Source organism: Mus caroli, unplaced genomic scaffold (genome assembly GCF_978045245.1).
Source record: "Mus caroli unplaced genomic scaffold, Mus_caroli_1 scaffold_10, whole genome shotgun sequence".
NCBI lineage: Eukaryota > Metazoa > Chordata > Mammalia > Rodentia > Muridae > Mus > Mus caroli.
In genome coordinates, this window is record NW_028227265.1 from 83,157,693 (window position 1) to 83,173,582 (window position 15,890).

General features: G+C 42.1%; 1 non-coding gene across 1 annotated transcript; it reads left to right on the plus strand.

Moving 5' to 3' along the window:
* Positions 1–269: 269 nt before the first annotated feature.
* Trnai-aau (transfer RNA isoleucine (anticodon AAU)) lies at positions 270–343 on the plus strand. Its single transcript has one exon. It is a non-coding gene; the product is annotated as a tRNA-Ile (tRNA).
* The last annotated feature ends 15,547 nt before the right edge of the window (positions 344–15,890 follow it).

The window sequence follows — 15,890 nt, forward strand, 5'->3', positions numbered from 1 at the left end:
CCAACAGTGGGGATATGGAATCTGAAGAATCCACCTCCAGTAGTCAGACTGGACCCCCATTGAAGGGATGGGGACATCAACCCACTTATGAAACTTTCAACCCAAAATTGTTCCTGTCAAAAAGAAGTGCAGGCTCAAAAATGGAGCAGAGACTGAAGGAAAGGCCATCCAGTGACCTGCCTAACTTGGGACCCATCCCATGTGCAGGCACCAAACCCTGATACTATTACTGATACCATGTTGTGCTTGTAGATAGGAACCTGGCAGTTGGCCAGTTAGCTCAGTTGGTTAGAGCATGGTGCTAATAACGCCAAGGTCACAGGTTCAATCCCTGTACAGTCTAAAGCTGAAGCATTTTGCCGGGCGGTGGTGGTGCATGCCTTTAATCCCAGCACTTGGGAGGAAGAGGCAGGTGCATTTCTGAGTTCGAGGTCAGCCTGGTCTACAGAATGAGTTCCAGGACAGCCAGAGCTACACAGAGAAACCCTGCCTCGGGGAAAAAAAGGAACCTGACATGGCTATCTTCTGAAAGGCTCTACCAGCAGCTGACTGAGACAGATGCAGATACTTAGAACCCATCATTGGACTGATGTCAGGGACCCCTATGGAAGATTTAGAGGAAGGATTGAAGGAGCTGAAGTGGAGGGTGACCCTATAGCAAGACCAAGAATGTGAACTAACCCAGGCCCCTGGGAGCTCCTAGAGATTAAGCCACCAACTGATGGATGAGAATACACAGGCTGGTCCGAGGCCTCGGCACTTAGCAGTGGGCTGCCTTTTCTGGCCTCACTCAGAGAGGATGTGCCTAATCCTGTAGAAACATGATGTACCAGGGTGGGGGTGCATCCTTTCAGAGATGAAGGAGAGTGAGAATGGGGGAAAGAACTCTGGAAAGGAGGGCGGGGAGGGGGCAGCATTTGGGATGTAAATCAATAAAATAATTTTTAAAAATAGAAAAAGAAAAAATTAATTTTATATAATAAATTACAATGAATACTTTTTATTTATTAAATTGTTAATGAATATATTTTATTTATTAAGTTATTTCATTTCCAGTTCTTTTTAACTGAGGTAAAAACCATGTAGCATCTATAATCTGTCATGTATCCAGTACATTCACAATGTTGTACATTCTTCTCCTCTACAGAGCCTCAAATATTTTATTTTATCAGCACCAAAACCAAATCTGTACCCATTAAGTGGTATTTTAACATTCCTTACCAATTCCATGTCAGTTTCTGTTTGTCTGTATTTATGGATTTATCTGTTTTGGAAACAGTGTCAAGTTGACCTTATCCTTTCATAGCTGGGAGCCTGCCACAGGTAGGGCCCACCCGATCCTGAGATCGGGGAGTCTCACTACTGTCTCCATGCAAGCTATTTGTCTCTTTAAAAATGGTTCTAACAACTTTAGAAATTATGCCTTTCATAGCCCCAATGTGGCCTCTAACTTTCTAACCAAACTGAAAGTCTTTTACGTCTTTCTGTTCTATTTCTAGATCCTGATTCTTACAAATCTGGCCCAACGCAGATAGCAGTCACCATGCTTGTCTCTGAATACCGGATTCCCTTGAAAATCCTTCTATCAGATTAAACTCAGCCACACATAATTCTCTCAGGACGAGGACAAAGTATAGACAAGTTATTCATCAAAATGGAACATAAGTGGCTCCTGTCCTGTCCCCTTTAGAGTGCTTGTTCTTACAGGAAACCTCCTGAATATAAGCTTACCTTCTGCGTTTCTATTGGCACCTGAACTCTTATTAGAAGCATCCAATAAACCCCAGCTTACAGGTTCTAGGGTTTCTCTTGCCTCTATCTCCAAACTCTCTAAAATTCTTCTCATGAGTCAATTCCGAAGACTAAGAATCAGAAGGTCAGTGCAATCACAGCCAAGAACCTGCTTCTGTGTTATGAGTTTTCTGAGTTATTTTTTTCATTGCTGTAGCAAAATACCTGGTGGACACAAATTGCAGGAGGAAGGATTTATTATAACTCAGAGTTTCAGACAGTCCAGTTCATGGTTGCTTGTCCCTATGTGCTTTGGCAGAGAATAATGTTAGGAGGTAAGGTTTTTTACCTCCTTAGGGAGAGAGAGAGAGAAGAGGGGGGGCAAGAGAGAGAGAGAGACAGAGAGAGAGAGGGGGGGGAGGGAGAGAGAGGGAGGGAGGGAGAGAGGGAGAGAGGGAGGGAGGGAGAGGGAGAGAGGGAGGGAGGGAGAGAGGGAGAGAGGGAGGGAGGGAGAGGGAGGGAGGGAGAGGGAGGGAGGGAGAGAGGGAAGGAGAGAGAGAGAGAGAGAGAGAGAGAGAGAGAGAGAGACCAGGAATCAAGTATATATCCTAGTGTATTAATCACTGTACTTTTGCTGTGAAGAGGCACCATGACCACAGCAACTCTTATAAAGGAGAACATGTTATAAAGGGCTGACTACAGTGTCAGAGGCCTAGTCCGTTATCATCGTGGTAGGGAACGTGGCAGTAGGTAGAATGCTGGAGAAGTAATTTAGACTATATCCTGATCACAGGCAGAAAGAGAGAGAGACTGGGCCTGGCATGGGCTTTTGAAACCTCAGAGCCCACTTCCAGCAACACACTTCCTCCAACAAGGCCACACCTTATTGTTGTATGCTGGCCAGAGGCCTACGAGAACCCGGTACACCTGGGAGGCAGGCTGGGGATGAAAAAGTCTTAGACGGGGAGAGAGATTAATGGAGACCAAGACAAAGCTCTGATCAAGGCCCGCGAGTTTACTAAGAGACCGGGCTTATAAGGGGGAACCCCCCCTGCCAACCCCCCCACCCCTGCCAGTCCACTCTTGGTGCCTGGAGCCATTCTGTCAACACTGGGTCGCCAGGCTGGCCGCTTATTCAGAAATCTCTCAGGAAGACAGGTTCAACCTCTTGGCAGGTAGCAGAAGAGCAGGTACTTGTCACTTCAAAATGAGCCAGCCAAGTTGGAAAGCTGCATTGCAGGTGGCCCCACCTCAGTGGCGACATGGTTTGTACCAGTCCGCTTCAGGCTGGGGGAGGCTACACCTTATAATCGTCCTAATTTTACCAAAGTGTCCCACTCCCTTGTGACTAAACATTCAAATGTATGAACCTATGGGGGCCATTCCTATTCAAACCACCACAGGTAGTAAGCCACTTCCTCCTCCTGGGTTCTACCTGCCATAATTTCCAGAGCCTGTTTGATTAGCACCATCAGCCATGGCCCAAGTATTCAATACACAAGTGTGTGGGAGAACATTCATATTGAACTATAATAGCCAGCCTTTATGTTTCAAGTTGTAGACGTACTTTATTTTTGATATTTCCTTCTACTCAATAAATTAGCTTTAATGCCTTGCATTTGCCTTTTTATTATTAGAACCTTTTTAGACTAGCTTGAGGAAAGTGAAGGCGATAACTCTGAGCTCCTAGTATCCCTAGGCTCGTCACAGAATTTCCCTTATTATTATTATTATTATCAATATTTTAGAGTGGTATGGCACTACTGCAGTAGTTAATGATCTAGACTGATGCATTGTTATTGAGTTAAATTCATGCTTTATACTAATTTTCTTAAGTTTTTACCCATTCTAAGATGTTACACTATGTTTATCTATCTTGTCTTCATAAGGTCTTCTTACCTGTGACACTGCCTCAGACCTTTGTTATTATGATGACTTGGGCAGTTTTGAGGAACCCTGTGGGAAAATGCAGCTGATTAAGATGGAAGTCTCCCATTGACTGGAGAGCCTTCTAGGACTCAGTGCAACATGGCAGACCCCATCCGATGTCAGGGCTTCTCCTTCTCTGACCTTGTCTGAGGAATTCAAAACCCTCTACCCGCAGAATGTCCCTTAGCCTCGGTTAGATCACAGCTTCAACTTCCTTTCTCCCAAGAAGAACCCCTTCAGCTAGCACCTGAGATTCCTGAAATGCGTCCTCAGGCTAATGAGGCATTCCAGGACCTTAAGCCTTCAGACAACAACCTTTGCCCAATATGGATGTTTCTGTCCCCATTCCCCCAAATTATAGAAGCCTTGAATTACTCCAAGTGTACTGCCTGGTTTTGTGTGTCAACGTGACACAAGCTGGAGTTATTACAGAGAAAGGATCTTCCGTTGAGGAAATGCCTCCATGAGATCCAGCTATAAGGCACTTTCTCAAGTAGTGACTAATAGAGTGGGAGAGCCCATTTTGAGTGGTGCCATCCCTGGGCTGGTAGTCCTGGGTTCTATAAGAAAGCAAGCTGAGCAAGGCAGGGGAAAGAAGCCAGTAAGCAGCATCCCTCTATGGCCTCTGTATCCACTCCTGCCTCCAAGTTCCTACACTGCAGCTGGTTCTGGTGTTATCGTTCACCGTATGAACTCATAGGACTTCAGAACCCCTATTAGTCATCTCTGCTTCCTTTGCCCTCATGGACCGTATAGGCCAACAATCTCCGAGGGTAGGGAGAACCATGGAACGTTGGAGGTACACACTGTAGGAGGTTTCACTGCGGGAATTTGATGTTTTAATCATGATTCGATTGAGACTTTGAGTGTTGAGAGAAAGGTTGTAGGTCTTGTGGAAGCATCATTGAGAACCATCTCCCATAGGCACATATATTTGAACATTTAGGTCATTAATCCTTGGTTGCTTATGCTATTTGGGGATGTGAGGAAATTCACTCCATTTCCTATTTGCTCTCTTCTTCATGTTTGTGGATAAAAGATGGGATCTCTCGGCATCCTGCTCTGGCCTCCTGGTACCATGCCTCTCTCTCCTCTGGAAGCATGAGCCAAAATACATCTCTACAAGATGCTTTTTGCCATGGTGTTCACCACAGAACAGAAAAGTCACTGATACAGGAGTAAAGCTGTGTGTTCATTGCATCACTGAAAGAGCACACAATCAACATAATCTATGACTCTCTGCTGACTGTGATCACCTATCATATTCCTATACTATTGAATTATTGGTTTTCCTCTTTCTTGGCCTTTTCAAATTTCAAATACAAACCCAGTGGCTGACTGTGTTCAGCTGCCTGTGTAACCAGGTCAGTGCTTTGTGTCAGTATAGTCAGCCTTGACGATTTGGTGGACCGAGTTCTCTGTTCAGCAGAGCAGCAATCTGAAGACAAAACTCAAAGCATTCAGGGGCCCTATGTACTCAGAAATCACCCACATCTTCAATGGTGCACACAGGAGCCACAATTTACAACTGGCTTTCTATTGGAGTATCAAAATACTCCCACATATAGCCAGATCCCCCCTTAAGCTCTTTTATATTCTTTGAGCTTTTATGCCTCATTTTCTACTCAGCAGCAAAAGCAAAAATGTAGACAGATTAAATCAAACTCTCCTATTGTGATGATTTGTATATCCTCTGCCCAGGGAGTGGTACTATTAAAAGCTGTGGCCCTGTTGGAGTAGGTGTGGCCTTGTTGGAGTAGGTGTGTCACTGTGGGTGTGGGATTTAAGACCCCCCATCTTAGCTACCTGGAAGCAATATTCTGCTAGCAGTCTTCAGATGAAGATGTAGAGCTCTCAGCTCCTCCTGCACCATGCCTGCCTGGATGCAGTCATGTTTCCACCATGATGCTAATGCACTGAACCTGTGAACCTGTAAGCCAACCTCAATTAAATGCTTGCTTTGGTCATGGTGTCTGTTCACAGCAGTAAAACCCCTAACTATGACATCTATGTTTAGGTACTTTGCAGTCACTGCTTAAGAAATAGTCCAGTCTCAGTTCATGTCTCTGGTCTACTTGGCTGCCCTTCATCCATAGTTCAGATTTAGTACGGAAAGCTTTACCATCTGGAAAGTTGTCAGTCCTGAGCAGACTCTGTCACCTTTCCTCCCACCAGAATGCCTTGGTTATTTTCATTCAAACAACTTCCTATGAATAACATGGGCTCCTTTCTTCTGGAATTATGAAGCGATTGTACAGTATATTGCTGTCCCTGCTCTAGTCAGTCAGTTTGATGCAATGGCTCTAGGCATCCACTCTAACAGGAATGCCACACATACTTAGGTTTGGGGATTTCCTGGAGATTGCATGTAAGACCTTAAGGACAATGGCTAATATTTGTTAATACAGTAACAACATTTGGTGTAATGCTTAGACCAGTAGAAAAACTGGAAACCTCCTGCCCTGTGGCCTGGTTGGAGTGTCAAGACTGAGCTGTTCAAGGAAGGAACCCACCCTGGAGAAAGAACGAGAAAGTGGTCTGTTTGGACTTTTATTTGCATCTCATTGGGTACCATCAGTATTCCTGTAGCTCCAAACAGCTTTGATTTCCAGGACTGGCCAAATGGACCTCGTCGATTTTCTCCAAACTGTCACATTTATTTATGTTTCTATCATATCTGCAGATGTGTATTACATGGGCTTCCTTCTCTGTGTTTCTTCAGCTGTGGTCTCATAATTTATTCTGCCAGGCTCAGCATGTCCTTGACATACCAAGCCATTAACTTGAAATCAAAAAAGTCCTGTGAGGTCTCTAAATTCTTTCCTATGATTATCAGACCCTACACTAGCTGAGAATAAAATTGCTGGCTGCAAGACGAAAAATAATTGGTCTGAGCAGTCATGGAAAAGTCTAAACAGGAGATTGTCTTTCTCTCCCCATTTGCAATGATTTATTTTCATGGTTTTATGAGACTTTAATGAGGAAACCTTATCTGTAGGCCTGGTAATTATCAACCAAATTCCCATTTCCTGTCAGAAAAAATCACAATAAGTAAAACAAAAATGGCGGAATGGGAGAAGAGTTTCGACCTCTGACCTGTGTAGCTGAGGATTACCTTGTCACCGCATAGCCTGGGTGGCTAGGAGGCACGACTGAGATTTTTCCTATTGATTTCTGCCTAACCCACGTTGCCACAATCAGCTCAGGACAACAGTAAAAGTAGGAGCCAATGGCTCCTCTAGGTTCTCTACTGAGGTAGGTCAAGCCCAGTTTTTCTCTCTATCATCTAATATTAATTTCTAGTCTTGGCCAGTTCCATCTGTTGGGTGACTGAGCCAAATGAAGTTTGTCTTTTGTTCTCCCCTACCTACACTGTATCATCTGTTTAGAGTAAAAAAAATGCGTCCCTAATTTCAGTCATGAAGCAAGGTTGCTATGGCCACTCACTAAAGACTTCAATATGGACGAGCTGATCATTCGTGAGATTCAAGCAGAGAGCTTGATACTGGCCTTGTGGGTGTCTCTGGGACTTTGGTGTCAGAAACCATACATAAGAGGGGTTTTAATGAGGTCACAGGATAGATGGAGGCTGGTAAGTGTTTTAGTCCTTTTGGGATGTTTAGGGCACTACTGCTTGCAAGCAGCCAAGCAGTCAGAGCTCATCCGTATCTTTATTTTCAGTTCTAGCTCAGTTAACAAGGTGAGAACCTTCTTTTCCCACGCCTCTCTCTCAGTGTAAAATTTACCATACTCTCAATAACCCACAAGCTTCTCCTCGCTTGTTCTGATTTAAAAGGAAGTCTGCTAAGGCTTTCATTGTATCTTTCTTGGTATCTAGGCCAGTCATGAAAAGAACCTAAACAGTGAGTTTTGACACCTTGAGTTAAAGAAACACTTTTCAAAAGTGTATTCTGAAGGCACTGCAGATAGGATAGGGTAAGTTTCTGTCAGACCCAGGTCCAAGAGAGAAAACCAGAGGGTTCAAACCCGGTCCAATCCCTATCTCCATCTCCTTTCCCATCCTCTCTTCTGCATCATGATTAGGAAGGAGCAAGGCAATGAGAGACCAAGGCTACGATACAGGATAGAGTTATCACAAGCGCCGGACACTATTGGGTTTTTATTGTCTTTACAGTTATTGCACAGTTCCTACCCTTTGACTTGTCTGTATTGTAGGCAAGTTTGGATTCTGCAGGTTTTCTGTACTGATTGATGAATGAGCTGGGCCAGACCTGCCTTACTCTTTATCTCTCTTGAGGGCCCATTACAATAAGGTCACCTTGCTAAGATAGTGGTGAGGCCAGACCTTGGCACACTAGTATAAGCCAGAGGACACTCCACGACCAAGAGTCTTCTAAACTAGGACTCAGACAGTATACTGATCTAGAACAGAACTGTCCAATAGAAATATAACACAAATCACATACATAACTAAAAATCTTCAGGTAGATATATTTACAAAAAATGGATAGATTTAATTTCAATAACTCGAATAAGATAATTTCAAAAATGTTCATTTCAATATATAGCCAATATAAAAACATGAAGTAATATACATTAAAATATAATGTCATATAAAATCATATAATCTGGCAGTGTAAATATATCTCTAATTAGTGATGTTTTAATTTTAAATGTTCACTAGCCACATGTGTCTACTGAATATACTATTAGCCTGAATACAGAATATTTATTTATTCCATTTAAGCACACAGCCACAGCTAGTTCACACCTGGCAGCCTGGGTACAAGAATAACTGTGTGTAGTAACTAAACAGAGTCTGTCCCAGGAAGCCTAGTTCTCTCTATCTTCTGTTATTATATTCTGCCCATGATCTATTGTATGGCAAAACTTCGAACTCAGGTTCAAATTCAGACCGTCTTCATCACTTCCTCGCCTTCTGCAAGCGAGCTGTCAATTCACTACAGACCTCCAGACTGTAAAGTCTAAACTGGTTCTTAGAGCTTGGGGCAAATAAAAATCAACTCATTACAAAGCAGATTTCCCGGCAGAACTCCAGTCCAACTGGGAGTAGTTTCAGAAGGTGAGTTCAAGAGTTACAGCTTGTATCCACATCCGACCTCATAGCCTTGTAGATTCTAGGTTGGAGAACCCTCCCAGGACCCTCAAATAACTCAGAGCGCCTCTCCACCGAGGGAAGGACTCCTGGGTTTTCACTTTCTCGGTCCTTGGCTCTGTTTCCAGTGGCAGACAAAGCACATTCACACGCAGACGCGACCTTCTCGGAAGGTTGGGATCAGCCCCTGCCCTACATTTGATAATTGCTGGCCTCTCAGTCACTTGCAGTCAGAGACCTACATAACACCGGTAGCAGCCGAGAAACTGTATTTTAAAGAGTTGAAATCTCCTTTTGAACTCCTCCCCTCTATTTTTGTGGATTCCGAGATAGCTCTCCATACACAATATTTCACGCTTATACAACTACTTTTCACTCTGGGGTTTTAAAGATATTTATAAACATCTTCTCATTAATCTTCACTGCGCTCCTGACAAAGCTCTCAAGCGAGATGGGCTTCATTTTTATAGGAAGGAAATAGAGGTCTCCAGTTGTTGACTTGGAATGGGAAGTTGGGTGGAAGGCAGCGTCAAATCGCTTCGTCTTCCCATTGTCCACCCGTCCTCTTGCAGCTCTGACCACTGCAATCTGTTGTGGTCATTGAAACCCACTTGGAAACACTTCCTGGAAAAACATTTTACCGCAGACGCTGTGGGTTGCCCATTTCCTGTTCAGATGACGAGGGGAAGGTAGGATTACTCCGTGGCTGTGATGGGAGACCTCAGGTGGGAGGTATGTTCTTCCATTTCGTACTTACTCAAGAACACTGTCTTCTTGAACACATTTATCTGTAGCCCCCAAATCCCTGGAGCTGAGTGATACATATTTGAAATGAAAGCTGAGGTCTCGCCTCTGCTGTGTGCCCTTGCTCCCCCACGGAGCTAACTGAACATGATACATTCTGCGGATGCAGCGGGCTCAGGGAGGGCTTCGTGTCTCACACAGGCGGTGCTGGGCTGTAATTTCTTAACTTGGTCCCAAGGCCATTTCTGCCTATAGACTTGAAGAATCTCTTTGCCAAGAAAGACGCGTGTGTGCACAGCTCCTTCAGAGGATTCCTTTAAAGAGTATTTCAAATGTGCCGTTTTAGTGACTCATGACATTTCCAAAGATATACTTTAATGCATTTATTTCTACATATGTGTTTTCATAATACACTTCTGCTCTCCATCTTTTTAGTTTAAAGGTCATATAATTCTTCAAATGGATGCACTGTAGAAAATGTTTAAAATATTGCAAATTTAAAAAGCTTTAAATTGTCTATAAACCACAACTCTTTGGGTGTGCGATTTTTTTTTTGCCCCTCTCCCCTTAACGTATTTGAAATGACTAATGACTCGAAATCAGCTTCCCCGCCCCCCAAAGCCCTGGTTTCCTTTCAAGGAAACCACAACCTGAACACCAGGAATGCTAATAGCATACATTTTGTTCTATGTTGGTTGATTTTGTGAACTGAGTTAGAAAATACGTATGTTTAAAGATAAAAATCTCTGTTTTAAACTGATCATTTCTACTTAAAAGTTATCATATAGGGGGTTTGTGTATCTTTTTATGTTATATATTTGTGTCTTCTTTCTTGGTTCTTAGACACACACAGGGGAGATATAATTACAATAGCCTGTGTAGCTGCTGCTGTTCTCTTGCTGTTTTACCCCAAAAATTTGTTTGCAGTGTCCTGCATGAAGGCTAAAGAAAGCCTGCCCCCAGTTTGCTCTGATTGGTAATAAAGAATTGCTGTACAGCCAATAGCTGGGCAGAGGGAGATGGGGCGGAACCTTCAGGTTTGCACCAGGTACATGCTCCAAACTGGGAAAAGTGGCAGAGAATTGCCATGATTCAGAGGGAGATAGTTCAGATTTAGAGCTGCAGAAGGAAAATCATCCAAAATGTAGGTGAGAAGGAATGCCATTCCCAGAAGTGCTGCCCAAAAGTGTCTTGGGCAGCAAAGACTAGGGAGCCGCCCAGAAGCAGGGCAACAAAGAAAATACAGAGTTAGAGGGTGTTAAACCAGGATTATAGGAGGGAAATGTGTGCTAGCCGAAGGGAAGACTAGAATTGCCCAGCCTTTTAATTTTAAAATTAAAATTAGCTGGTGTGTGTGCATGTGTGTGTGTGTGTGTGTGTGTGTGTGTGTGTGTGTGTTCCATTTGTGAATCCAGATAGCTCCTGGGCAAGTGTGCATGTGCGACCAACTGGGAGCCAAAGTGGCTTAGCCCACTATTGCTACAATACTCTATCAATGGGTATGCTTTATTTTATACTACACAACAATCTAAGGATATTAGGCTATTTATACCAACAACATAGTCACTGAAAATGGGCTTTATATATAATGTGTGTTTTTTGTCAACTTCCTATTAGAAAATATTGGTATTACATCTGCATCATCAAAGCCTATAGCCCTTATATACTGTACTATCTTTAGTTATACAGTGATTGTGTATTTTATGTTCATTACTTATGATCTCTCTCTGTATTTGTGTGTGTGTGTGTGTTTGTGTTTGAATCTTGTTCTCTAGTAAATTTATCAGGAAAGGTTCATAAAACTGTTACTTAAATTTTAGTCATTTGTACCATTTATATTTGAGAAAGTCAGTTTTGCTAGGTATAAAATCTTTCACTCACATTTTCTTTTCTTCAGTGTTTTAAATACATTAGGTTCTTCTGTCATAAAATATTATATTTAAAATCTTATAATTATACTTCATTTCTTCCTTTTACCAAAAATGCTCATAGTATTGTATTTCTTCATTTTAAAATCCAGGATGTTTTGGTTTCTGCGCTAGTTGTTCTGGTTGACAGTCTCAGGTATACAGAGTGTTCACACAGTATAGAGTATCAGGCTTATTTTGGTTTTAGTTTTTGAAAACCTTTCTTGCTTTATGCTCTTACATTAACAACATTTAAAGCCAGTAGCCATGTCTGCTGGCTAAATAGGGAAAATAAAGCAGACCAACAGTGTCAACAACTTCCCTGTTTTGAGTGGGGGCTCTAGTCTGTCATGAATTTGTACATCTTTCAGTTAGAAATTGATGTGAAGAAGTCATGGGAAATTACAGATGTGTGTGGTAAACCATCTATATATACCTCAGAGAGCAATAACCATTCTTTTTTTTTTATGTTCTGGGACAAGGTCATGCTCTACACTCCAGGCTACTTTCAAACTCATTAAATAGGCCAGCAGTTCTCAACTTGTGGACTGCAACCCTTCTGAGAGTTGAATGACCTTTTCACAGGGGTTGCCTAATACCATTGGAAAACAGTTATGAAGTAGCAACAAAAATAACTTTGTGGTGGAAGGGGGTCACCACAACATGAGGAACTGCATTAAAGGGTCTTAGCCTTAGGAATGTTGAGAAGCACTGATATAGCTCATTATGGTCATGAACTCCCTGCTGCACAGACTGGCCTTAAATTCATCCTGGCTCAGCTTTCTGAGTGCTGCAGAATTTTCTACCTATACCACCATACTTGAGTCAACTATTACTGCTCATGTAAAATGTTTCTATATAATTATTGTAAGATTTTTAGTAGGTAGAAAAATGGCAGTGAGATAAAATGTATTATGAAGATAAAATCACCAGTAACTTTATAAACCAAACTTGGTGTCTTTGAATCGAATCTTTGATTCTAATAGAGATTTGTCAAATTCCAATGTTCAAACTTTATCATGTTTTTCTCCAGTGGAAAAAAAATAAAGGTGCATTTGAAAAGCTGTTTAACAAGAAAAAGAAAAACTAAGTTGTTAGTGAAAATAGCTTTAATATCTGCCATTTTCCTTTGTGTTTGGGTTCTTCTTAGATTTCTAATATCTGATTTAGACAGGCTTCTTGTTTTCAATATTTACCTTGGGGTTTTTTTTTGTTGTTGTTGTTGCTTTTGTTTTGTTTTTGATCTTTTTACATCTTTATTTGGTTTTGGTTTCTCATTTTCCTACATTTCCCCCTTATTTTCCCTAAACCAGTATCTTGTTGTTCTTGATTCTTATTTTCTATCTGGTCTGGACTTTGTTTCTGAAATTATTTTTCATCTCTTATTCTTTCTTGACTTTTAGCTCTGTTTTTTTTTTTTCTATTTGGATTATATTGTTCTTTTCCATCTTGTACGGTATGGTGTTTTAATGTATTTTATTTCTTTTTTTAATTTTTAATATTTTTATTACATATTTTCCTCAGTTACATTTCCAATGCTATCCCAAAAGTCCCCCATAGTGCCCCCCACTTCCCTACCCACCCATTCCCATTCTTTTGGCCCTGGCATTCCCCTATATTGGGGCATATAAAGTTTGCAAGTCCAATGGGCCTCTCTTTCCAGTGATGGCCGACTAGGCCATCTTTCGATATATATGCAGCTAGAGACAAGAGCTCCAGGGTTCTGGTTAGTACATCATGTTGTTCCAACAATAGGGTTGCAGATCCCTTTAGCTCCTTGGGTACTTTCTCTAGCTTCTCCATTGGGAGCCCTGTGATACATCCAATAGCTGACTGTGAACATCCACTCCTGTGTTTGCTAGGCCCCGGCATCGTCTCACAAGAGACAGCTATATTTGGGTCCTTTCAGCAAAATCTTGCTAGTGTATGCAATGGTGTCAGCGTTTAGAAGCTGCTTATGGGATGGATCCCTGGATACGGCAGTCTCTAAATGGTCCATCCTTTCATCACAGCTACGAACTTTGTCTCTGTAACTCCTTCCCTGGGTGTTTTGTTCCCAATTCTAAGAAGGGGCACAGTGTCCACACTTTGGTCTTCATTCTTCTTGAGTTTCATGCGTGAGTATTTTATTTCATCTTGAAATAGAAATGAACAGCTATGGTTTGCTTTCTGAGCAGATTTTCATTTCTATAGGACTGTTTCTCTGTTCTGTGTTTTCCTCTTAAAACAGTATCTTAGGATAGGATCTGATGCTGTTTGTGACAAAACTTTTCCTGGGGAGATGCAAATACATGTCTACACACCCATGTAGGGGAACACATGACAGACCAAAGTTGATTTGGTGCACCAGTGAAGTTTATTGCGGTTATTTACAGGAATACAAATAAGAGGTCACTTATAGGAGTATGGGTGTGAGATTACTTACAGGAGCAGAAGTGAATCAAAGACTGAGTCACCAAAGCCCATTCCAGAATGAGTGGCAGGTCACAAAATCTGGGAACCTGGAGCACAATGCACAACTTGCAGGCAGTTCAACTGGTTGGCGAGTGTGGGTTTTTTTTCAAGTGCCACAGTTGGGTTAAATCTCTTTTAGGCAGCTCAGCTGGTTTCTGCTTCTTCCAGGCAGCTAGTCTGGTCTCAGAGTCTTCTTTGCAGCTCATCTTCACTTCATCTGAAAGGAACTCTCAGCTTTTATTGCTTGCTCTGGCCAGGAGGGACCTACTGAATCTAGTCGGTTTCAGGGACTTCCTGAAGCATTTTGAGTTGTTTATCTTCCTGTTTAATGAATTTCCCTGCAGGATGTTTCAGTCTCAAAGAAAAGTATTACACACCAGATACCAAGTACTCTTAACAGTTTAAACTTAGGTTTCCTAAATTTAGAAAACTGGGCTAGGAAGGCCTTTCTGTTTTCTCTTATGAAGTATCTCTTCCTTTTCTTGCTGTTCTGGTGTGATGGTTTGATTAAGAATGACCCCCATAGGCTTACAGAATTGAATGCTTGATTATCGAGGCCTCAGAGGTGTGGTCTTGTTGGAGGAAGTATGTCACTGGGGTTGGCTTTGAGGTTTCAAGGAACCAAGCCAGACCCATGGCCTCTCTATGGATCAGGATATAGAACTTTCAGCTCCTTCTCCAGCATCATGTCTGCCTCTGTACCACCATGTTTACTGCCATGCTGATAATGTACTAAACCTCTGAAACTGTAAGTCAGCCCCAATTAAATGCTTTCTTTTATAAGAGTTGCCATGGTCATGGTGTCTCTTCATGGCCCTAGAGCATTAACTGAGACACCTGGAGTATTCAGAAATATGGATGCTGTTCTTTTCACTGCCCAAGCTTTGCCTATTTGTGACAGGTCCTTTGTTTCTGGACCTGTCACAAACACCCTTACCCTCATGTTCTTCCTCCAGCAGAACTGACATTATATATGACACCTACATATGAGTGTAGGTGCTCTCCTCCCATAGTCAAGCAATTGCCACTGGTGTCCTGCAGTTCTTGGGGGTACTTTGACATCTATTTTCACTGTGAAATTGCCTATGTAGTGTTAAATTTGCAGACCAATTAAAACTCTTACATTTATTTATTCATTGGGAGGTGCATACATGTGGAGGTCAGAAAATAATCTATATAAGAAGGTTCTCTCCTTTTACTAAGTGAGTTCCAGGGACCAAACTCAGGTTTGGTCAGACTGTGGGCTTTTACTCACTGAGCCAACTTATCAGCCCCAGACCAATGCTTTTAATGTGAGGCTTAGGAGATCATTCTCACCTTTCCGGAGTCTTCCTGTTCAGTAACTGTATTTTGAGAAATTCATAAAATGGGCTTTGAACCTGAGGGTGTGGCCTAACCAGTTGTCATTAGCCTTGTAGAGTTCTTGGTTTAGAGCCAAGAGTTCTCTTTGGTTCAGAACTCCACTCTCCTCTGTATAGTAGCTCAGTGTTTATCTTCTATCTTTATAGTAAACTCCAGCCATACTGTGCTACCCTCCTGGGTAATACAGGTGATGTCTAAAGGTGCCTGTCGTTATTTTGGTCACTGTTTTGATTACAAAACTGTACCCATTTTGTGAGGTCTCCTTCAACCTTATTTTCTCCCCATAAGCTCTGTGATGTTTGGTACATAGCATTAGGCAATATGGGGCTTTCTTGATAAAGCAGATCTCATGACAGAAATAGCTACACATTTTCACATATGGCACCGGGAAAGAGCATTTGGAAATTATTAAAGATCAGTGTATTTCAGTATAAGAGTGAATAAAACAGATGACCTGTTAACTCAGGAAAAACTCATGTGTAGTGGTAGAGGAAACAGTCAGGGCATGGTGAGTGATGTTGGCACACTTGTGCTATCTAAAGTACTGATTAGCATTGCTAAAAATTGTGAAATCACCACAAGGAGAGGAAAAGATGGATGCGGTGTGCTAGAGATGTCAGCCATTACTGTCAAAACATCTAAGGTGTGGTGGCAGAAGCACACTGGATATGAACAGAGTCTGGAGA